The sequence below is a fragment of the Peromyscus eremicus genome, chromosome X (genome assembly GCF_949786415.1).
Source record: "Peromyscus eremicus chromosome X, PerEre_H2_v1, whole genome shotgun sequence".
NCBI classification, from domain to species: domain Eukaryota; kingdom Metazoa; phylum Chordata; class Mammalia; order Rodentia; family Cricetidae; genus Peromyscus; species Peromyscus eremicus.
Window position 1 is genome coordinate 86,292,180 of NC_081439.1, and position 23,264 is coordinate 86,315,443.

The 23,264-nt window shown below is 36.5% G+C and overlaps 1 long non-coding RNA gene across 1 annotated transcript in view; it reads left to right on the top strand.

Moving 5' to 3' along the window:
- LOC131899316 (uncharacterized) overlaps nt 1–10,283 on the top strand; it is a 31,557-nt gene extending 21,274 nt beyond the window's left edge. The window contains exon 3 of the long non-coding RNA XR_009376076.1: nt 10,136–10,283. This is a non-coding gene — a long non-coding RNA (uncharacterized LOC131899316). The remainder of the gene's footprint in view (nt 1–10,135) is intronic.
- Nucleotides 10,284–23,264: the final 12,981 nt, after the last annotated feature.

Consider the following 23,264-nt stretch of genomic DNA (forward strand, 5'->3'; position numbering starts at 1 on the left):
CTACACAGACATATGTTTTCTTCCTTCTCATTTTTATAAAAATAATAGCATGTTGTGTATACTAGTCTTCAGCACACTGCATTACATATAAACATGAACATCTTCCTACGGTGATATTTTTTGGACTAATTTTTTTTTTCTAGTACTGAGGATTGAACTTAGGACCCCACATATATTAAGCACATGCAATATCACTGAGCTACATGCACAGTCCCAGATCTAATTTATTTTTTAATGCTTCATAGGATGGAGTTACCTTATTTATTCAACCTTATTTAATGTGGATTTTAAAAAAGTTTTACTTTATTAATCAAATAGTTTTAATATTTATTATTATAAACATGAATATCTTTTTGCCCTGACATACAAGATAGAAATGCTCTCTGTTGCTACTATTATTCGATATTTTTTTTAATTTATAACTGATACAATAATAAACTTAAATAAAATGTGCTGTATAAATATAAAAAATAAAGAGATAAAATAACTTAATATTTTATTTCATACCTAGATATCACAAGGAATGCAACAATAACAATAGAAAATAAAATAATTCAATAAGATAGATTACTAAAATATTTAATTATGTTTTCTTTTTACCAGCAATTATAAACTTACTTGCTTTATTTATTTATTATAACTAAATAACATTTCTTTTCATTTTTTTTTTTTGGTTTTTTGAGACAGGGTTTCTCTGTGTAGCTTTGTGCCTTTCCTGGAACTCACAGAGATCCGCCTGCCTCTGCCTCCCGAGTGCTGAGATTAAAGGCGTGCGCCACCACCATTTATTTTACATGCCAACCACAGTTTCCCATCCCTTCTCTACTCCCAGTCCCCACTTGTCATCTAACCCCCACTTCCACTCCTCCTTGGTCTCCATTTAGAAAGGGGAAGGCCTCCCATGGGCTTGAACAAAGCATGGGACATCGAGTGGAGGCAGGATTGAGCTTCGTACCCTTGCCTCAAGGCTGGGCAAGGTAATCCATCATGGAGAAGAGATTCCCAAAAACCAGGGACAGGTCCTGATCTCACTGCTAGGAACCTTACAAACAGACCAAACTCCACAACTGTCACACACATGCAGAGGGCCTAGGTTGGTCCAGAGTCCATGAGCTCCCACACACTCTGATCAGAGGTCTCTGTGGTTTTCCCCCATCATGACCACCCTGGCTAATACAATCCCTCCCCGATTTCTTATAGGTACAAGTGTTGATTCTTGTGATATCTTTGTTGGATAAGCCTCTTTTTCCTTTATTGTCTGTTTCCTTTATTGTCTTTTGGCCTAAATGACCAAGGGTTCTGGTGGTTGGCTGGTCCTCAGGTGCAGTATGGTTGCCTCAGCTAGGGTTTGCGGGAGATTGGGTGGCTAAATGCAATGTATCCTCCAGTTCTTCTGGCTCGTGTGGACTTTACTTGTGCCAATGGAGACTGTTCTTCCAGCTGGTGTAGGTGGTGCTGGTGACTATAGGGTCCACTGTTCTTCCAAGTAGTGTAGGTGGTGCTTGTGCCTGTTCTTCCAACTGGAGTAGATGGTGCTTGTATAAGTGCTGCTGATGCTGTGGTGGATGGTTGGCCAAGGGGACGATGATGGGGTTGGTGAATGTGGGGGGTGGAGTGGGTTGTAGAGATTACAGAGTCCAGTGGGTGTCAAGGGTGTTGGTGCATCATGCCCGTGGGTCTCTCACCTGTTGGCTGACTGCTGGGTATGGCTCACAAGTTGTATTTATACTAGAGAAAAATAGAAGTACCTCATTTACAACAGTGACAAACTGTAAGACACTAAAAATTTTTAGTAATTATTAGAAGAGATCTAAATAACGTTATTTTATGGAAAAATATGAACTCTGACTTAAATTAATATGAGGTAAAGTTTATTTCTCCATGGAAAACCATTACAATTTAATGTAACAAAATTAAGAATTTTGAAACTAGAAAACACAATTATACAGTTTTTAGACTCACATGGATAAACAGATATATCCAAACTGTCAAAAAAAATACTAGGAAATGAAAGGAGGTTGATTGTGTCCGATACTAATAAATATTGCAAAACAGCATCAACTAGAATAAGAAGATGAGGAGAAGATCTCAACACTCAAGAGGCAGAGACAGGAGGATCTCTTTAAGCAAGTCCAGCTAGCTTTGCTGTGTAAGTTTTGACAGCTAGAGATACATAGAGAGACATTGTCTCAATAGAAAGGAAGGAAGAAATTTTTTTTTTCTGGTCCAGTTTAGGCAACAATATTGTTGAGATTTCCTGGGTACAGCTTCCCTGTCATATATGGAAGACACTATCTCCTAGCAGCCACCCTGCTACTCTGACTCTTATAATCTTTCTGTCATTTCTTTTGGGATACTTCCTGAGCCTTAGGTTTAGAGGTTGTATTGTTTATGTAACATTTGGGGTTGAACACCCCATGGACAGCTGAGCTCAACATTTTGATGTGTAGTGTTTTTCTGTAAAGGCCTCTGTCTGCTGCACGAAGGAGCTTCCTTGGTGAGGACTGGTAGCTACACTTCTCTGTTAAAATGACATTACCGAGTGACATACCAATGGGGATGGAAGAAATTACACAAGGCCTCGGTGCCAGATGAAGAGCTACAGGCAATTTTGCCTGCCAAAAGAGGGAGAATTAGTCTTCCCCAGGGACAAGTGCCCTGATAGGTTATACAATACCAGTCAATCAGATCTAAATATGTATACATACGAGCAACATCAAACGGACTTAGCAAGATTATATATTAAGTAAGAGGCCAGGAATTTGAGAAGGTTTTTTGGGGGGGAATGGGAGGAGTTGGAGAGAGGATGGGGAGAGTGAAATGGTATAAATAGAATACACATGTCTGAGACCCTCCCAAATTAAAAAAATTCAAATGAATAATAAAGACTTAATTTTATATCCCCAAATAATAGTTTAGCAATGATCATATATAAATGTCATCATTTATGTGAATGAGCTAAAAGTTGAATTTAGATTTACCTGTGACTATTTTCTTAAAGGCTAAAACGATCACTTAAAGACCTCATTCGTTATATGACAACCCAAAGGACAAATTGCTAGCTAAAATGCTTGACAATGTTGAATAACTATTGAAAATGCAATAAATCTATACACTTTATAGCCATAAAAGTATTCCATCCTGAACTTATTAATTGTGTATTGATTACTTTCAAGGATACTTTTATTGTGAAGAATTAACTGACCATTTACCAGTTGAGGGAGGAACACTTGTGGTGCTTTTTTTTTTTTTTTTTTTGTTACTACCAATAAAGCTATTGCAGGATTTCGTTTAGATTTTATATTTTGTTTTTCTAAACTATCTTTTTTAATTTTAAGATTATAATATAATTATATCATTTCCCCTTTCCCTTTCCTCCCTTTAAACCCACCCATATGCTTTCTTTGCATTCTCTCTCTCTCTCTCTCTCTCTCTCTCTCTCTCTCTCTCTCTCTCTTCTTTTGTTTTTTGAAACAGGGTTTCTCCCTGTAGTTTTGCTGCCTGTCCTGGATCTTGCTCTGTAGACCAGGCTGGCCTTGAACTCACAGAGATCGGCCTGGCTCTACCTCCTGAGTGCTGGGATTAAAGGCGTGTGCCACTGCCGCCTGGCCTTCTTGGCTCTCTTTTAAAGTCATTGACTATTTTTCTTTAATCACTGTTATAGAACGCCCGCCCCCCTCAAACACACATGCCTCACTGTGCATGTGGCATCTCTGTATGTGTTTGTATTCTTTTTTTTTTTTTTTTTTTTTTTTTTGGTTTTTCAAGACAGGGTTTCTCTGTGTAGCTTTGCACCTTTCCTGGAACTCACTTGGTAGCCCAGGCTGGCCTGGAACTCACAGAGATCCGCATGCCTCTACCTCCCAAGTGCTGGGATTAAAGACGTGCACCACCACTGCCCGGCATATTCTTTTTTTTAATTAATAAATTTTTTATTCATTTTACATACCAACCATGGATCCCCCTCTCTTCCCTCCTCCTTGCCCCCCATCCTCCTTCCCCCAACCCACCACCTATTCCCTCTTCCAACAAGGTAAGGTCTCCCATGGGGAGTCAGCAGAGTCTAGTACATTCAGTTGAGGAAGGTCCAAGCCCCTCCCCCTGTGTCAAGGCTGTGCCAGGTGTCCCACCATAGGTAGTGGGCTCCAAAAAGCCAGTTCATGTATTCTTAAATACATAAATACAACATGCTCAGTCTATAATGTTACTTCTATGTATGTTTTCAAGGACGACTTTTGAATATTGGGTAACAAATTGGTATGCTCTTCCCAGGGGAGGACTATTTCTTCCACTCTCAGTATTCCTTAGTTTTGTATAGGGCTTTGGGTGTGTGTGTAGAGTTGAGGCCTCATGGCCTTTATCCTGTCCACTTTATCATGTCTGTTGATGTAGTCCTTGTTCAGTTCATGTTTAGGTAGCCATGTTGGTGGAACTTTGTAGGTGTAGTTCCTTTGACACTTCCAGGAGATACAGTATTGTAGAAAATTTCCTATTCCTCTGGCTCTTACAATCTTTCTGCCCCCCTTTCTGCAATGATCCCTGAGCCTTAGGCACAGGAGTTTTGTTATAGATGTGTCAGTTGGGACTGTGCTCCACATCTCTGCGTTTTGTTACCCTATAGTTTTTCTATAATATTCTCTGTCTATTGCAAAGAGAACTTTCCTTGATGAGGGGTGAGGACTATAGTTATCAGTGGGTATAAAGGCAAATATTTAAATATAGTTAGGGATTATGCTGGTTTAGTAACAGAGATATTCTTTATTTCTGTTCTACTATTTGGTTTCTACTATTTTCTTTTGATTCTTTTCAAAACTTTCCATTTTCCTGCTCACATTGCCTCTTTGTTCTTACATGTTGCCAGTTTTCCACTAGAATTGTAAATATATTTTAAATAGATTTGCCATTTAAATCATACTTACTTTACCCCATGGCTTGTGAAAGACAAAATATCTGACATATCAATCTGATTATGATACTGCTCTCTAGAACTTTTTTTTGTACTTTTGTGTCTCTTGTAATTTTTAGTTAATAACATAATATACCACCTTGTAAAAGAAACTGAGTTTAGTAAGCATTTACAATAAGGGCTTTACATTTTTCTGGCTAACAGTCTTTGTCTATTGCTCATTGTAATTGTGATTCTAGAAGCTAAAATATTGTATATTTGTTTTGATGAATCACTTGTCTGGATTTTGCAAGAAAAATTTTCAAAATAAGACCTAGTCATGCCTTTACTTCAGCCATAATCCTGTATTATTCTTCAGTTGTTTTTAAATTATGTTTATTTATCTGTGTGTGGGGCTGCACACAGTTGCCATAGCACATGTGGAGAGACCAGAGGATGACATGTGGAAGTTGATCCTCTTCTTTCTACCATATAGGTCCTTAGGATTGCACTCAGGTCAACAGGCTTGGTAGCAATTATCTTTACATGATCTGACTGGCCCTATAATTCTGAATTATTATATAGGATCCTTATCAGTTTGCCAGTATAGTACAAGGTAGGGAAACAGTCTGTGCTTTTATGATTAGATCTCAGCATTTTAGTGAGCCTTGTTTCTAGGCAGATATTATCACACATACCTATGATCTTTATTCTTATCTTTCACTATCAAGGAAGGCAGTGAATTTTGAAGTCTTCCTACAATTCAAAGGCTAGGGGGAGATATAGTGTTTAAATAGTTACTCTCTCCAGTTTTTGTTCCCTAAGAGCTATGATTGTCATTCCAGTGTGTGGAATGGATGTTGCCTCCATGACATCAACTATCTGAAGATTCTGAGAACTGTTGAGCTTCAGTTGGTTTACCTGTATTCTTTTTGTAAGAATGATAGTGATGGCTTTAAACCCCTTTTCATGACAGACTAAAAAATATGGCACCAGCTCTAGAACTATAACCACTTAAAATGCTGTTTCTAGAGTCCTCTAGAAATGCTAGTCACATTAATTCTCAATAATTGATGGATAATTTGATGAGAGACTACTGAGTCAACAGACATTGAATAAGAGTTAGTATTTATTGCACAATTTTAGCATGCAATATGTTATAATACAGGGCCTTTATATGCATTGACTCATTTAATCTTTATTATCTCAATAAATATTATTACCCCCACTTTTTTAAAAGACAGGTGCAGCCACTAACTTCTCAGAAACTTAAAACTGGTATTCTTATTCAAGTGTTCAAGTCTAGAACTTTATACTTTATGACTATGGGACATTAATATCAACATTAAGATTAAAGGTATGATTGGAAAGTTAGAACTTGGGAGGGAATAGACTCATTGGAGTGAGGTATTCTAGCATTTTGGGTTATGGTAGAGGTATGGCTGATAAGATTGAGGTTCATTCCCAATTTGTACTTGTGGTTTTAGCCATCTATTCTATCTTCATATTACAGAAAATGTGGGTTCCCTGAAGACCATTAAACAGATGCATAAATGCCTCAAGGGATAGTACATAGTACAGGTGAAAGGAGAGAGGTCATCCTAAGGGTGTGGGTTTTAGGTATTCAGATATAAGTGATTTGAGAATCAGAAGTTACTGTTTGGCCTTTGTCCATACAGCTGCTTGGTGATTAATCCTCAGAATCAGGTGAAATATTTAAATCAACCATCGTGATCTTCTGGCCATGAGGAATGAATTGTATGTTCCAAATGGCAGTAAATTAACCATGACCACCATAGCAAATGGATTACAAAATTTCCATGGGTATGAGGATGATATCACATAAGTGGATTATGAGTACAGTGGCGAAATTTTCAAAACAAAACCTCCAAGATCCAAATGAGTCAGCCAATGGGTTATTTCAAGAGACTATGTCAATAAATGTCTCTTTTGTGCATTCAACTGCTTGCATGGGGTAACTGTATCCAAATGAGGGCAAAAGGGAAAGAAACTGGGATTTATAGACTGGTATTACGTTGACTGTGCAAGGATATCTTACAAAAACCTGCTCCATGAAGGGGTAGCCAACTATAAAATGAAGCTGGATGGTAAAGAACTAGAGGTAGACAACTTTTATAGTCTGACCCTTAGCAATATCTTCAAATTGATGCAGTTTATTTCAATAGCAGTAGAGCCAATAAGAGGAGGGAAAGTAAACCATGTAAATATTCATAATTTTTATGTATTTGCTTTTTTGGTGGTTTTACTAACTATTGTTAGAAGAACAGCTATCCTGAGACTTGATCTGTGCACTTAGACAGTGAAATGTGGCACTATGACATGCCCAGTAGACAAGTAGTAGACAGAAGTGGTGTAGTGACATCATTAAGTTCAGCAGAACTTAATTTCTTAGAGAAGAAATATTTCAAATAAGTAGAATCAAAGCCTAGAAAACATCTGAAATTTTATATACCACAAAGGTAACAGTTTAGATAGCAGATAGATGGGAGCAGACAGAAAGTCATCCATGTGTGATGATGGTAAGAATACTTTCTACAGGCTCCTTCGATCAAAATACAGTTCCTCCATCTACCTGCTAAGATTAGTGTTAGAGTGCCCTCGTAAAAGCTGTGTGTACTCAGGCAGCTGAAGCATTATTTTGCTGGCAGATAGTTAACCAATTAGTAAGGATTTACTTTTATCTGATTAGCCTAGTAGCAACACAGCTTATTAAACAGAACAAGAGTTTCTAGAGAGATATGATCCAGGATTGGGAAGGTTTAGAAATGGAAAACATTCTTTGTGCTAGATGACAACTTTATATGGTACAGCTGCCGAAGACTGTGATGGATAAAAACCCTGCCCCTTAAAAAAAAAACAAGCAAAAAAGAAAACAATGAAAACCCCCAAACACCAAAACAACAACAACAAAAACCAAACAATCCCTGCCTTTGGGTCTGGGTCATGGCAAATCAGATGGTACTTAATATAATATTGCCCCCATAATAGAAAAAGTGAAATTGAGACTTAAAGAAATTGGGTAAACCCTGAATTTCAATCTAGAGATATTTTCATTCCCAGCCTAGTTTTCTTTTTCATCTTTACCACATGGCCTACAGAGGAATGAAGACGACCTGACGACATTTTCACAGGCTGCACTTTTACAAACAGACAAACCTACTTCCACTGGATAGGTCTAAATGACAAGTTAGAAAGTACATGAGACTGTCTACATTTATCTCAAAGGACATGCAAAGATTCTAGCCTGTTCATCTCCTCTATATATTTTTGTTTTTACTTCCTGTATTCGTGGGGGAGGGGTCTGTGATCAGTGAATGTAAAAGTAGTTATAACTAATTACATATGGATTTTCCCCAAAATGACATTAGAAAATGAGGCCATTTATCTTTGAATAAAATAAATGTGTGGGCTTTTGCCTGCCCCCACCACCTCTATGTGAGAGCGCAGCAGCTCAGCTTTCATTTTCCTTTCCTCTCAAAATGCCCAGAGGGACCATATTTTTGTTTAATGACCTTCAGAATGATTCTTTAGAAATCTGAGGCTATCAGTGTTGGAAGCAATGCGAACATAATTGTGGATTATTGTTGTATGACGTTAGTGGCAGCTGGGCTGGTTTTTTTCCTCTCTGTTTAGACTTTTCTTCATTTTCCCAGAAACCTTATATCCCAAGGTTTAGCTCAGAAACAAATCTCATATAGGTGATAAACCTTGCCAGACATGGTATGTAATATAATTTCAGACAGACTCTTAGCTGTTCTTCAGAAAGACCCCAGAGAGTGAAGCAGTCTTATATCTAGATGTCCTCCATTGTTTTACTTTTATTTACGCTCTGAAAATGTGTTTGGATAGATATACTGGATATATCTCTTCAATATTATACCTACGAACTTAAATGCCAATTTTTGTGCTTTGTTGCCAAATCTCCTGCTAACAGGAAGAAAAAGTTATAGTGAAAAACTAATAAATGGGTACTTGCTCTCACAAATAATTTATAAACATTTACAGACACTCACAGCTGGGGATTGAGAGTCAACACAGATTCCAAGGTTTTGTGAGTGCTTGAAATATGTATACGGAATGTAGGGGTAAAGAAGAGTAGATGCAGATGTTACATTCACCATAGTGGATAAAATGAAAAAGTACTTTCAACTATTGTCCACATAATCTGCTTTGTAATCAATTTTATTATTGTCTCAACTGACAGACTCAGAATCTAGATGACAAAATAATTTTATCTTAACTGTTCAGTATTCCCTTATAGCTACTTGCTATTCTTCCACTGATGTTTGTACAATGTCTGGCTAGTTGAAAATTTCCAGTTGGCAATAGAGAGACTTGGGACAATATATAAAAGTTGTTTGAGAAAATTCCCAAACTAAAGCTTCCTGCCTGAACAGTCTTTTACACTTGGTTGCCACATACTTGTCCCTCACGGGGGAAGTATTATACATTCCTTTCTTGAGAAGTCCAAAGTAGTAGCAAGACTGCCCCACTTTCCCATCAGAAGAAAATAAGAATTTGCTTCAAAATATTTTTTTTCTCTCATCACGTATCAATAAACTCACAAAGTAAGTAGTTGATTTCTCTATGCTGTTACTATTACAAAGTGCATCCTCATTTCATTTGCTGTGTATCTTAGATTCCCTCCTCTCACTTTTGACCACAAAAAGGAGATTTTGAGATTTCAATATTAAGGTTTTTGTTTGTTTATTTTGGATTTTTTTACAACAGAAAATATTTAATGAAATACTTATAAACTTCACTCCTAATGTAAAAGCCTGTTATAAACGGTCAGTGAAGCTTCACATTCCCATCAAGTTATGGTACATGGCCAAATGAAACATAATCCCTGAAGACTCTTAGGAAAAATACATATCAGTTAAAAAAACAGGGCATTAAAATAATATTTAGCAACTTTTAATGTTACTCTATGTGACTCTTGCAATTTGGGAGCTTGTATGGTTTTCTGTTTTTGCTTAATACCTTTGAACTCCTCTTGCTTTTTGGAGTCAGGCTTTAAAAATAGCTCTTGGTGTTGTAACTAATGATATTTGAACTGGACTCAATAATATGCATTTATGATATTGCCTGGACATTGTTTAAAGTTCTTAGTTACACATTTGGAAGACTATGTGGAAAAATACAACAATGCAATTTTACCTTGCCAATTCTAAGATTTAGCAGTGCAAATATTCATTTTTCACTAACTTACAAATATTTTCCCTGCAGGAATGCAAGCCAAAAATGTGGAGAAGCATCATAATACAAAAAGGAAATGCTCTTCTCATTCAGGAAGTTCAAGAAGAAGATGGTGGAAACTACACATGTGAACTTAAATATGAAGGAAAACTTGTAAGACGAACAACAGAACTGAAAGTTACAGGTAGGAGCTGGTTCTACCAAAGTGTGACAAATGCAATTTAAGTTTTGTTCAAAGAGATAACTTCCCATGAATTTAGAATTGGCAGCAAATCAAGCTGTTGGAAATATCACCATTAATAAGTTGCACTGAACTAAAGATATATGTGGAACATATGTGATTAGAAGTCAAGAGCTCTTTGGCTGCCTGTGTGTTCTCTGCTGTTATGGATCACTTTTAATTCTTCAGCCTGCCACTGATAGTGTAGAACTCTGAAGTGATATGCTGGAACCATTCGCAGATGTTGCCTTAACTCATGTGTAGAATCCCCATGTAGGTGAAAGCTGCCTTTAAATTGGGGTTCTGATGGGATTTTGGAATGAAATCTGTTGAATTGCTTTTACACACAATTATTTATAAATTGGGATTCTTAGACAGAGGAACTCCAAGTAAAAATAAGAACAATTAAGTAGGAGTCTATAGGAGTATAAGACACAAACTCAGAATATTCTTACCTCATAGATATTTAGTAATTAATTTTCAGCAACATAGGATGGAATCTAAAACTGTGATAATATTTCTCACAATAGATGTGGCGTACTCTAAGAGATGGTGTGACAGAAACTCCCTTTTCTTTATTCATCTGCAAATCTTGGTTAATTTACCTGTTGGATGACCCTTATCTAAAATTCTTGGGACCAGAAGTGACTCATAGTTTAGGTGTTTTTTTTAATTTTTGGATAATTACATATAAATAATGAAACAGCTTGGAGATGAGACTTGAGTATAAATGTAAAATGTATTTATGTTATATATATATTTATGTTATATATATTATTTATTTTAAATAAATATATCTATGTTATATAAATATGAATATAGATAACCTGTAGGTAATTTTAGACAGTATTTTCTTATAATCCATTACATGATATCAGGTGTGGACCTTTTTGTGTCATCAACTTACCACTCAATAAGTTTTGGATTTTGTACCATTGAGGACTTGGCATTCAGCATTTGCATTAATTGACTTAAATGTAGCATATTACCTATTTAATTATCAAATGTTGGTATCATCCAGTTGACTAATTATGACATACCCTGGCTAATGTTATTTTTCATCAACTGCTTTTGTTTTTCTCTGCCTGATCTTTTAGGGATAGTATTAAAATCAGATGACTTGATAGTTTCTGAATTCAGACATATAACTCATATGTTCAGGTAAATTTTTGATCCTTAAGATTCAATTCACTAGTTCACATTCTATCCTAATTAATGACTGTTTTATTTCTTAGATTCAGTTTTCAGAGCACCTTCTGTGAAAGTTTAAATAATTCTTTGGATTAGGATTGTATGTTCTTTCTCTGTGTGAGTTTTCAAAGTAACTACCATGTTAGAATAATCCTAAGTAGCAAAGATCTGTTTTTGATTAGTTTCTGAATTCTTCAGTGTGAATTAAGCTTCCATGACACATTCATGGCAGAAAATTCAATTGCAGACATATCATTAATAAGTGACCTGACCATACACAAGGCATGGTCACTTTGACCATAACCACAGATTCTTATCAGAGTCATACTAACTCTTGTGTTTGGTAATTATTTATTAAACTTTATGACATGATAGTATTTGGCTTGGTTCTAAGCTGAACTATAATAAACCAAGCACCAAGCCTCCTTTACAGTCTCATCTAATGGATTTTGCTGAGAACAATTTGTGTCTTTACTTTCATTCCAGATCCTGGAAAAACACAGCTAGTGTTGCTTATTTTGTACATTTATATCACTTTAATTTACATGTGCCAAAGTTTTGAATAATTAAACTATGGGTCTAATATTTTATTAGTAACCATGCATAGGTTCTCAAAAGTTAATATGTATCAGAGTTATGTGGAAGAACCCAGGAAAGGTAAATATGAGAGTTTTTAAATCCAGATTTCTAGACTCGTCCACAAGATTTTAATTTAGTACATCAGTAGCACAATTTGCCTTTTTGTTGAGGCAATTCTGTTTCACACTTTTCAAGGAGCAAAGATGCGTTGAAACACACAGGAAGAGAGAATGGTGGTTAAAATAAAGGTCAAAGTAGGTTTGATTTCCTTGTGAGAATGTTACAGTTCACATACATAGTACAAATATATTCTCACAGGTCCCAAATCACTTCCTTTCAACTCCTAAAAGTGATCATGACAATTCAGGTGGTTGGTTACCAAGGGAAACATGGCAAAGGAGTGTGTGGACAAAGCAACCCCAATCAATAAAAGCAGTTATTTATTCACTTAAAAATTTACTATGTGCAACAGATCAAAAAATGAGCTGAGAGCCAGAAAAATCATTGAGAATTTCTTTCACTATTATTTCTAGGTCAGTAAGAAATAATCAGTCATATGAGAAGATAGAAATATTCATATTTACTTAAAGAGTTTAAATGTTATTTTTAATGTAGAAACAAAATGGCTTCTAGATATAGAAGCTCAAGTTACTACATAGAAGCTGATTCTTTTTGTAGTATTATATACTTTGTACATTCAGCGATATGAGAGTAATTACAATGATTTTGTTCTCATCATTCAAAATCCAAGGCTGGCATCACATTAAATACTACTCGTACTTATTTAGAATCTAGTAGCACAAAGACATGGGAAAGCAATTTTAATATGGAAATAATAGTATTTGTTAATTATAAAATCATGTAGATTAAGGTAAGATGGTGTGTTGCAAGTATATGTGTTTTATAAAATTATCATTTTTAAAAGGCTGTTTTCTAACTGTTGTTTTTAAATTCATGAATCTAAGAAACATGTCTTCAAAAGAACAAATGTTAAGTGCTGGTTAATTTAAGTAGATCAAGTTAAAAATGGTTCCAATATTAAAAAATAATAAGTTAGAAAGTTAACCTTTGATAATGAAATGATTTCCTATATGAAACATTTTCAATAATATTTCCTCAAATAGCTTTCTATTGTATCAAAATGGGATTTGTCTTAAATGCATCTCCCTGCAACACATTTATTATATAAATAACAGCATAGTTATAGAACATTATTATAAATTTCTTTTTATTTCCTTTGAAAGTGCATATGAATAAGTAATAAGACAGAACAGAAAATATACACAATTGCAAGTTTAGGTCATTTGCTCAATATGCCTACAGCTAATAGTTTTATTTCCCACAGCATATTTTAGGTGGCTGTTTGTTGTTTTGTAGCATTTTCCCTTTATTCTCACATTGAATTTGTGCAGAGGACTAGATGAGACAGGAGATTTGGTTCTTCGAGGGTGAAAATGCAGATCAGGTGATAATGGAAGAAGTAGGGAAGGAATGAGAGAAGATGAACAAGATAATGGAATGGGGTCCCTGGGGTGAGAAGAGGTCTGCCTTAAGAAGGTTTAAGAGAGACATAAATTACTGAAAGTTCTAAAAAATGAACAAAAGGAGAAATCCAACATGAATTCACTTCTTCAGCTGGTGAATCATTCATAAACAAATTCTTTTGTGCAGCCTTTTAGAAATGAGCATTAGCCATTTAGGAAACAAACCCTACTAACTGGTTCTCTGCTGAATATGCAAATAATAAATACAAGGAAAAGTAGTTGGATGACTGAATCCAAGCAAGAATTAACCCCCAATCAATTCTCAAATGCTTCTAGGATTCAGACAATTCATATATATGAGTGACGTAGATCGTGTCCCAGGCAATAGGGAGTAGTAAATTGTAGCATCCTGTCATTGCTCACTCTGTCAAATGAGAGCAGGGTTCACTATTGCTAGGTTCTGTGAAGTTTTTTTTTTTAAAGAAATGATGGAAGTCTATATTTTTATGTGAAACTCCTGGATTATAATGCACTCCATGGAGCACATAAACCATGACTGTGGGCTAAATTGCATTTAGTAATTGTTCATTTATGTTCTTGCCTTAAGCAATTTTGTCCAGTAGGACTTGGTTTTGTTTCATTTTGTTTTAGAAATGGTCTCACTTATGTAGCCCTAGCTGGCATGGAACATGCTATGTAGATTATGCTGACTTTAATCTTACAGAGATCCCCCTATCTCTTCCTCCAGAGTGCTAAGATCAAAGGAGTGTTCTACCATATCTGGTGTGCTCAGTATTTTAAACAAGCCACTATCTGGTTGGTTCAGAATTTATTTCCATCTCTAGTAGTGAATGGGGGGAAGGTTTTAAATCCTAGAGAGTGTTGGAGAGAATGCAATAGGCAAGCCGAGAACAGTGCTCAGTAACTACCCCAGTCATGGCATCCAATAGACTGGTCGATCCAACTGGAGAGAGAAATACTGACAAATTGATCACCTTATAGAGAAGAGTGTTTTAGATGATGATGCATGTTAGTGTCAAGTGATACAGATGAATGGAAAGCCCCGGGGATAAAATATCTACCTTAGATGTACCCTGAAGCAGTGTGATGAGAAACAAATCACTGGCATTTATTCGCTCTCCTTCATGTTCTCTCTGAGCAGCCAGTTGACACGATCTGACTGTGTGTGTCCTGATTATGACACAAAATGGATCTCATTTGTACCTATTCCGTGACTTCATTGGGAAGTCAATAGTTCTTGGCTGCATTAAAGGAACTTGCACATGACTGACTGTTCTTTTGCACAGTTGCAGGGCCAGAAATCTTAGGAGCCAAACTGGCCTGTACCAGCTCCACTGCCTTTCCCCTTAACCCTCCCTCTCCTTTCTGAGTTATGCTAGCCTTTTGTTGGCCACAGCACACCCTGGATGGCATTGCACTGCCTTAGGCTCTTTTGAAAGTGCGCTGGTGTTCTGTCTCATTTCTAGCCCAGCTCCTCCGATCCTGGCTTTGTGCTGCCATTACTCTAGTACCTCAGTGACTTTAGCAGTTTGTGCCTGATAAGAACCAGAAACGTTTTCCGTCTCAACCAGCATGTTTGCAGGTTAATAGGTATTTCAATACTGTAAGTCACAGGCATGACTAATGGTGGGAAATTCTGGCAATTCTTCAGGCCTGTAGGAGCCTTTTTCAGAGTGTCACAATCCCTTGCCTGCAGGTGGCCACTGGTTCCCCCTAGAAACAAGGTCAACCCTATTGCTGACCTTGAGGGACTAGAGAAAAATAGCCTGCTTAGAATTATGGAAAGGGGGCTTTGGGTGTCAGGATAAAGATTGATTTTTCCCTTTTCTTCTTCATCGCTCTTATTGTATCTCTCTATTCTCTCCATATTTCCTTCACTCTGTTCTAACCTATGACATGAGACTATCTATTAACCCTGATGGTGACAACCAGGGTCAAAGAGATCACCGGTTTCTGTCCTCAGCAAACATTTATGTCATGTTTCTATGCCCTGCAGGGAGATAAATGAACACTGTTAACTATCCCATCAGCAGAAAGGCAGGTTTGCTTCTCTCTAAACCAAGAGGCTGTGAGCATATTCATTCCTGTGGGCTGATTTCACAAGCAGCTATGCAGGATCACAGCTTAGATGTGGAGTGAACGTATTAGAGAACACGACAGCAGGATCTGGCAAATGTGCCTAATCCTTGACAGTTCAGCTCTATTGGAAGTCTTCTAGCCCCAGAGGTTTTCAATGATTCTCTTGGCTGGCTTCTCTGACATCAAGTAAGGGGTAGAGTAAGGTTTCTAAGAGAAGGTTTGCATTTTCATTCCTAGGTGTGTAGACCGTGATAGCCACAGAAATAGATTTTCTTAGGTCCATTGGGTTTATTTGTAAAAGTTTCATCTACCTTGTTTTGCCTAACTTGAAAGCATTAGTTTGCGCAAGCAGAAAACAGTCTATAAAGCGACCCTCTGTAAAGCAGAAAGCTGGGGCGGGGGTTATGTGGAAGGAGACTGGCCATGAACCAGATCTGGTAGAGTGGAGAAGTTACTCAGAGAACTCCCATTAATGGGGTCAGACATTATACATCACATGTATTCAGAGCTCACAACAACCTTTTTGCATTGGTGAAATTTTTCTCTAGTTTAACAGTGGAAATGAGGAGTTAAGAGAGGGTAAGCTGGTAGACTCAGTCCAGGCAGGTCCAGTCCCCTCCTCCTAGGCCGAGCCAAGCAACCCTGCACTTGTCTATGATAACATACCTTGTAAGCAGTGGAGCTGGGATTCCATTCCACGTCTGTTCAGAATGTTGCTCTTTAAGCACTCTCTTGTAAGCCACCTGGAGAGCTCCTGAACATAACTGTGTTAAGTAAATGTCACTAACTGTTTGCCTCCCTCCTTTTCTGCCTGCTCCATGCTCTCCATGCTCTTTGCTGATGTACATTTTGTACTTTTGTAATTTGTAAAGCCTCCGCAGACTTGTCTATATTCACCTGTTTCTTTCTCCTAAAAGCAGATCTTCATGACTCTGTCTGATGATAATTTATAATTATCTTAGAGTTCCCCCTTTGTTTAGATTTGTCTTTGCAATTACTTTAAAATCCTCTAAAATTCACTGCTCTCTAGAGAGTCACCATAACACTTAGATACAACATATAATTATGGATCTATGCAGATTGCTTGTGCTTTTTTTTTTGCTATGTGCTTTTGTGTACATGAGCTCATCATAAAAAAGAACATATAAGGTATGATATGTTGCTTTTAATTTACAGACATAGCAATTGAAATTTGGAGAATAAATTTTCTCAGTGTTCCATAGCAACTAAATGATGACTTTTCACTAAAAATTCAGATAGTTGTGGTTTTCACACAGCCTGAGCCCCTTCTACTACTCGATTCTTAGAACTACCTAGAGCTCATGATAATGTGATCGGATTTGACTAGAATGGGTACTCTTATAAGGAGAAAGAGAAGTCCATATGTCGAGCAAATTATCTAGAGGAAATACTTTTAAACACACACATACATACACACACACACACACACACTCACACACACACACAGAGGTAACTTTTAACTTTATAAAACAAAGGATTTACCTGTGATAAAAGACCAGTAGATGGATATATAAATATACATACGCACACACGTGTGTGTGTGCATGCAATATGATATAAGATATATATGATATGTGTTATATATATTAAATATAATAATATAACATAAATAAAATAATATAAATATATATTAACCTTGATTTGCTCCATGATCCCTGTTTCAGAACTTAGAAACTATGATCCAAACAGAGAATCTAATAGTAGTTGTGTCAGTTTGAAAGAATCAGTTTACTTTGTTGAAATTCAGAGTTTTATCTTTTATTGAAAATGCTAATATTTTTTGTCATGTTAATATGGATAAAATAATATGGGAAATGCAGACAATTGTGTTTGGGATTTAACAGGTAACTTACAGAGACATTCTTAAAATTACTATTAGCATTTCGGGAAACCTTGAAAAGGTGACTTTGTTACAATATTACCACAGGAAAGGGGCCCAACAAATAGTCTAATACAAATGGTTATTATTATTACAGTGCTTCAGTTACAGGAGATACATTTTGAAAACAAAGAAGTTAACTAGGGGCTATGCAAAACTCAAGCAAACTGCTACATAAGTAAGTGTTTAGAACCAAACTATTTCATCCAAGGAGACGCAATCATGTGAAATAATTTGTCAATTAATATGGTCAGAGAAAATACTGTTGTCTGTAGAAATGAGTTTTTGCAGCCAGCAAGGACATTTTAATGATGTGTGAGCCAAGAGCAAAGGCTGCTGAAAGAAAGCTGAGGTGGAAATTAGTCCTGAGGACGAGCATGCTGAGGGGACAGGCCCTTTCCTATCTAGCAGTTCCTTATGTCATTATGATCCATCCCTAGTGGTTTATAAAGGCAGTTAAATGTCCTCTTTTGGCTGTCAAATAGGAAGATAATCCATCAGTTTGAATCTATAAATCATTTCTTTGTACCAAGAGTACTTTACAGCTGAAGTTCTCTTTGATTTGGCACCATGTTCCAGTGGGGATCTGGAGGAGCAGCTGGCAACTGCCAGATGCAGTAGTGATAAGCTATATGGACACAGACTGGTAAGGAAAGAAAGCTGATTCCTTTCTGGGCCCCACCACTTTGATCTTCTTACCTAGTTCAGGCTTCTACTTGTGTGTCTGGAATATAGTAGTCATTTAGTTTGTTTTGATCTTTTACACCAGAGCTTATCTATACTATGCGATAGCTCTACCTCCGTTGTGGTAACAGACAGAACAGCAGTAATAATAATATTCACTTGTGTTTGCATCAGCTCCCTGAGTGATTTGCCCATTTGCAATGGTTAAGATGCCATATACTCAGCATTAAACCTGCTATAATAGTTGTATGAGAAATAAATATTTGTTTTCTTTTACTTTTTGTGATAAAAAAATATATTTTACCAGGATAAGAATGTAGTTCAGTTGGTAGAATATTTTCCTAGCATGCCCAGTGTTATGAGTTTAATTTCCCGTTCTATATAAACCAGGCATAGTGACACAGGCCTATAATCCCATTACTTGGGCTCATCTTTACCTACATAGCAAGTTTGAAGCTAGCTTGGGATGTATGAAACCCTATTCCCAAAAAGACATTTAAAATCATATTTTAACGACATAGATCCATTTCTACTAAAGTCAAACATTTGTTGATATTTTTATTTGTATATTATATTAATAAAATTATTTTTATGATTCTATTGAACTTAGCTCCTGACTACTAATTACATAGAGAACAAAGGGAAAAGGACATTTTAGAGCAAGTGAATAAATATTTATTGTTTAATGTTGTAATTATTAAAGTACTGCATTTAATATTCTTTGTGTATATGTGTCTGTAGTATGCATGCATGTTTGTATACTTGTTTACATGTGTATGTGTGTGTACTCATGTGGAACCTCACAATTGTCTTTCTCAATCACTGTCTGCTTTATTTCTCAAGGTAGGGTTTACCCATGAACCTGAAGATCTCCCCTCCCAGTGAGTCTAGACAGCCATTTGGCCCTAGGGTTCACTTGTTTCTACCTCCAGAGTGTTGGGATTACAGGTGACTGCCCCACCTGCCACGCTATTTTTTAACATGGGTTCTGGGAATCTAAATATACTCCTGGGCTTGTATAGATCAATGCTATAGTGCTTGCCTCACATGCCCAAGACTTGAGTTTCCATTCCCAGGAACCCACTAAAAAAGGAAAATAGTGGACTGTGTTTGGGGAACTATTTACTTGAAGTACAATATTATATAACTTGAATTTTGAATTGTGTGAAAAGGTCATCTAAGTGAAGAACAAGAGAAATATTTCAGAGTAATGGCATATGTTGATAGAGGTTTGAACTAAAGGCATATGAATAGATACACAAAAATTACAAATTGAAAAGATTTTACAGATTTAGAAATGACTACACTTTCTCATGATGATTCATGTTTCCTTTTTAAAAAAAATTAGTAATAGGATGGACAATAGTAGGTTTTGCTGAAATGAGAAAGACTGGGAGAAGCCAGATTTTGTGGAGAATTTCAAGAATTCTGCATTAGCCTGTTTTGTTTGAGATATCTACTAGATATTTTCTAGAGAGCGTTGAGCAGACAGTTAGATATATGAGTCTGGCATTCAGGGAAAAATGTGGACTGGAGATATAAATTTTGCAGTTGTCTGCATGGTGTATAGGGCAGGATACAATGAAGTACTAAATTGTGTGGGACAACTGATGATTGCTATAGGAGATCAATGCAAACTGCAGCTCCTGGGCCCTATGTTACAGATCTTTGTTTGAATCATGACAGTGCGAGAAAGCCATTCGTCATGATTTTTCCAAAGCTCATCAAATTGCTAAATATCAAGCATGATGTTTGTACCTGCATTTTGCTGATATGTGGGGTAACTTTCTGTATTTAGCTGACATTTGAATCTTTAGAGCTAGAGAAATATAGCTTAGTTCATGCTAAAGCTGGGGACCTATTAGTTACCATAAAGACATCATTTCTAGTCTTTGCCATCCCCTGAACAATACAGCCTCCATCTTATAGGCAAAGAAAACTCATATTGGAGAGGTTCTACAACTTACCTAATGCCACACAGCAAGTAAAATGGGACTTATTTTTAGCTCCACATTGAAGACAATTGACTCAGTGCTTCTCTTGGAATTCTATCACCATCACAGGTCTTTTACATTGTAATAAAAAAAAATCAAGATGTGAAAATATGCTGCTGCATATGCTAGTTATTGTATAAAAGCCTAATGGACAGGACTGTTTTATGATTCCCATCACTCTCTTATTGCTACTAGGATGTTCAATCCTTGCTGACCACTTGCTTGAACTAGTAGCTGCTGCTATCAAACTGTTTGTATTCCCTACCAAGAGGAGGGCGTCTCCCTAAATGCTATATAATGAAAGAATCGTAAATTCTGGTGCATAATTGGTTCATAAGAAATGTCTACTGTTATATATTTTTTTCATTTCAGTAATTGACAGATTCACAAAAGTTGGTAAAGTAGGCTTTATTATTTTTTAGTGAAAACATCAAGAGTCAGTAAGATTAGGTACTTTTCTAGGACACACAGCTAAGGAGGCACTGAAATGGAATTTGAAGACTGATTTCTGATTCCTAAGATTGTGATTCTCATATTCTCACTTTAATGACTAAGTGAGGCCAGGGGGCTATGTTAGAAGATATTGAGAGGTATTGTTAGAGGTAAACATGATCACGGAAGTACCTTAAACATAAGGAAGAACAGCTCCGATCATTAACCCATTAGGAAACACATACCATAAAGTATTATGATGTTGCTTCACTAGTAAAACAAATCCAGGTTTTGGACATCAGTGACCTGCTTCCTAACTCAGAGCTATTACAACTGTGAATAAGCCCTGCTACTTATACTTATGTCTGTTTGAATCTAGAAGGCTTGCTTTCCTTTTCCTTTTTTATTTACACACATTTCCTTCTTAAATTTTCTTAGTTTAACTCACTACAAGGGGAATTTCCTCAGGATCTCTACTCTATCAAGGCTCTATGATACTTGATACTACATTGAGAATATGCAGGTATACCTAACCACAATAAGTAGCCCATTAAGTCTGACTTGTGGGAAGGACTAAGAAAGATGTTTGAGAGATAGTTAGTACCATTTTTGAACACTCTGAAGAAGAAAGTATAAGTTTGTTCTGCCTTATTATTTAAAGTTTCTTTTTTAAAACTAGTTAATTTATGCTTGCTTGGAATTGTAGCCACATACATTTAAAATGTTTGTGTGTGTGTGTGTGTGTGTGTGTGTGTGTGTGTGTGTGTGTGCATGTGTGATGTACTTTTACATGTGTGTGTGTGCTGGTACACTAGTGCCATGGCACACATGTAGAGGTCATTAGTCCTCACCTTGGATGTTAGTCCTCGCCTTCCTCCTCATTTTGAGGCAGCGTCTCTGTGTTGTTTGCTGTTGCGCTGCATATGCCGGGCGATCTGGCTTGGGGTCCCTTGTCTCTGCCTCACAGCTCATGTTAGGGGCACTGGAATTACAAGCTTGACTTTACATCAGTTCTTAGGATTTCGACTCAGGACACTTGCAGGGAAAACACTATGTCCCCTGAGTCCACTCCTCAATTCCAGACTTTTTATTTGATTGTAACACGTGAAAGCTAAGAAGTAGTTTCAAGAGTGGAAAATAACCCATAAATACCTAGATGAGCATGTGATGGTCTGAGCTACTCATTCCATAAATGAGATAACATGTGCAGATGCCGCTTGGCAGCAGGTAATATGTGACTCTTTCCAAGGCAGTGCCACTTTCTCCCATTTCCTACCACTTCATGACGTCTTTCTAATCTCGTCCAGAGTATTGCCTTAGAGGCTTTTTATATGCCAAACTTAATCAATGTCTTCATTATAATTGAAATGTTTAAGTCAAATTAATGTAAAGTCTTCAGAGAGTTCTGCTGATCTAATTTATAAAAGTCATTCAGGCAAAACTGTGGAGGTATATGAGGTTTTTGATATTTTCTAGAAGTTATTAGCTTATGTTCTTCAATACGTCTCAGAATTAATATCAAAGGAGGACAATTTTCAAACTAACCTTAGCAGGCTCCCTATTTATCCTCTTTTGATTAGTTCATAAATCAATTTTCTAATCCAAAATGTTTTCTTCCTCAAAAGCTGCAGTTTTCCTTTGCATTTATAAGAACTACAAGATCATGTCACAAACTCTTTTATGAACATTAAAATTGATTAGTAGGGAAAGAATAAAGACCATTAGTAGGGAGAGAGACTGAAGCAGAACTGAGAAACCACAAGTATGAGAAAATGCAAGGATCACAGTAGTTAAAGAAATAATGATTTGATTTCAAACTTTTCTTACTGTTTACTTGCTGAGTAACCAAGGGTGGAATTTCTGAATCCATTTAATTTACACCTATTTAATTTACTTTTACACCTATTTGGATGTGTTTGTCTTGTAGAGTTTTTGGGAGATTTTTGAGATGATAAGGTAGACTAAAAGCTACTTCTATCATTGACATTGCCTTTATTGTTTTTATTTACTATTCTTATAGTGGTCCTTCCATTAGTGTGAACCCTACAGCTATTGTTACCATTATTAATTTGCTGGGCAGGAGAGACAATGCCCCCAGAAATAATGGTAAATGAAATCAGCTCAAAAGCAGGGGAAAAAAACCCTTGAGACAGAGTAAGACAAACTGACAAAAAGCATACTAAATTCAGAAATCTCAAACAACCTACTAAACAAAAATCATACCTTATTTGTGTATAGAAAATATGTTTTTCTGAATGAAAGTGTTGGTAAAAACTAACCTTTCATTAAATTAGCCTGTAAGTTCCACCAGCACAGAAAACCTATGTTCTCTCTTTGTATTATGACCACTTAAGCACTGAGCTTGACACTGAGTGAGAGCTTAGTAATTAATTGTTAAGTGAATTAAATGGGATCCCTGATGGTAAAAATGTGTATTATGTAAGTGTTAATGTTTTTGCATACATACACTCATTCATTTGTTAAAGAAATACTTCAACACCTTGTGTATGATGAATTGTTCCAAGCCCAGGGAATATGTTGATAAACAAAATCACACACTCCTTTCTCCATAAGA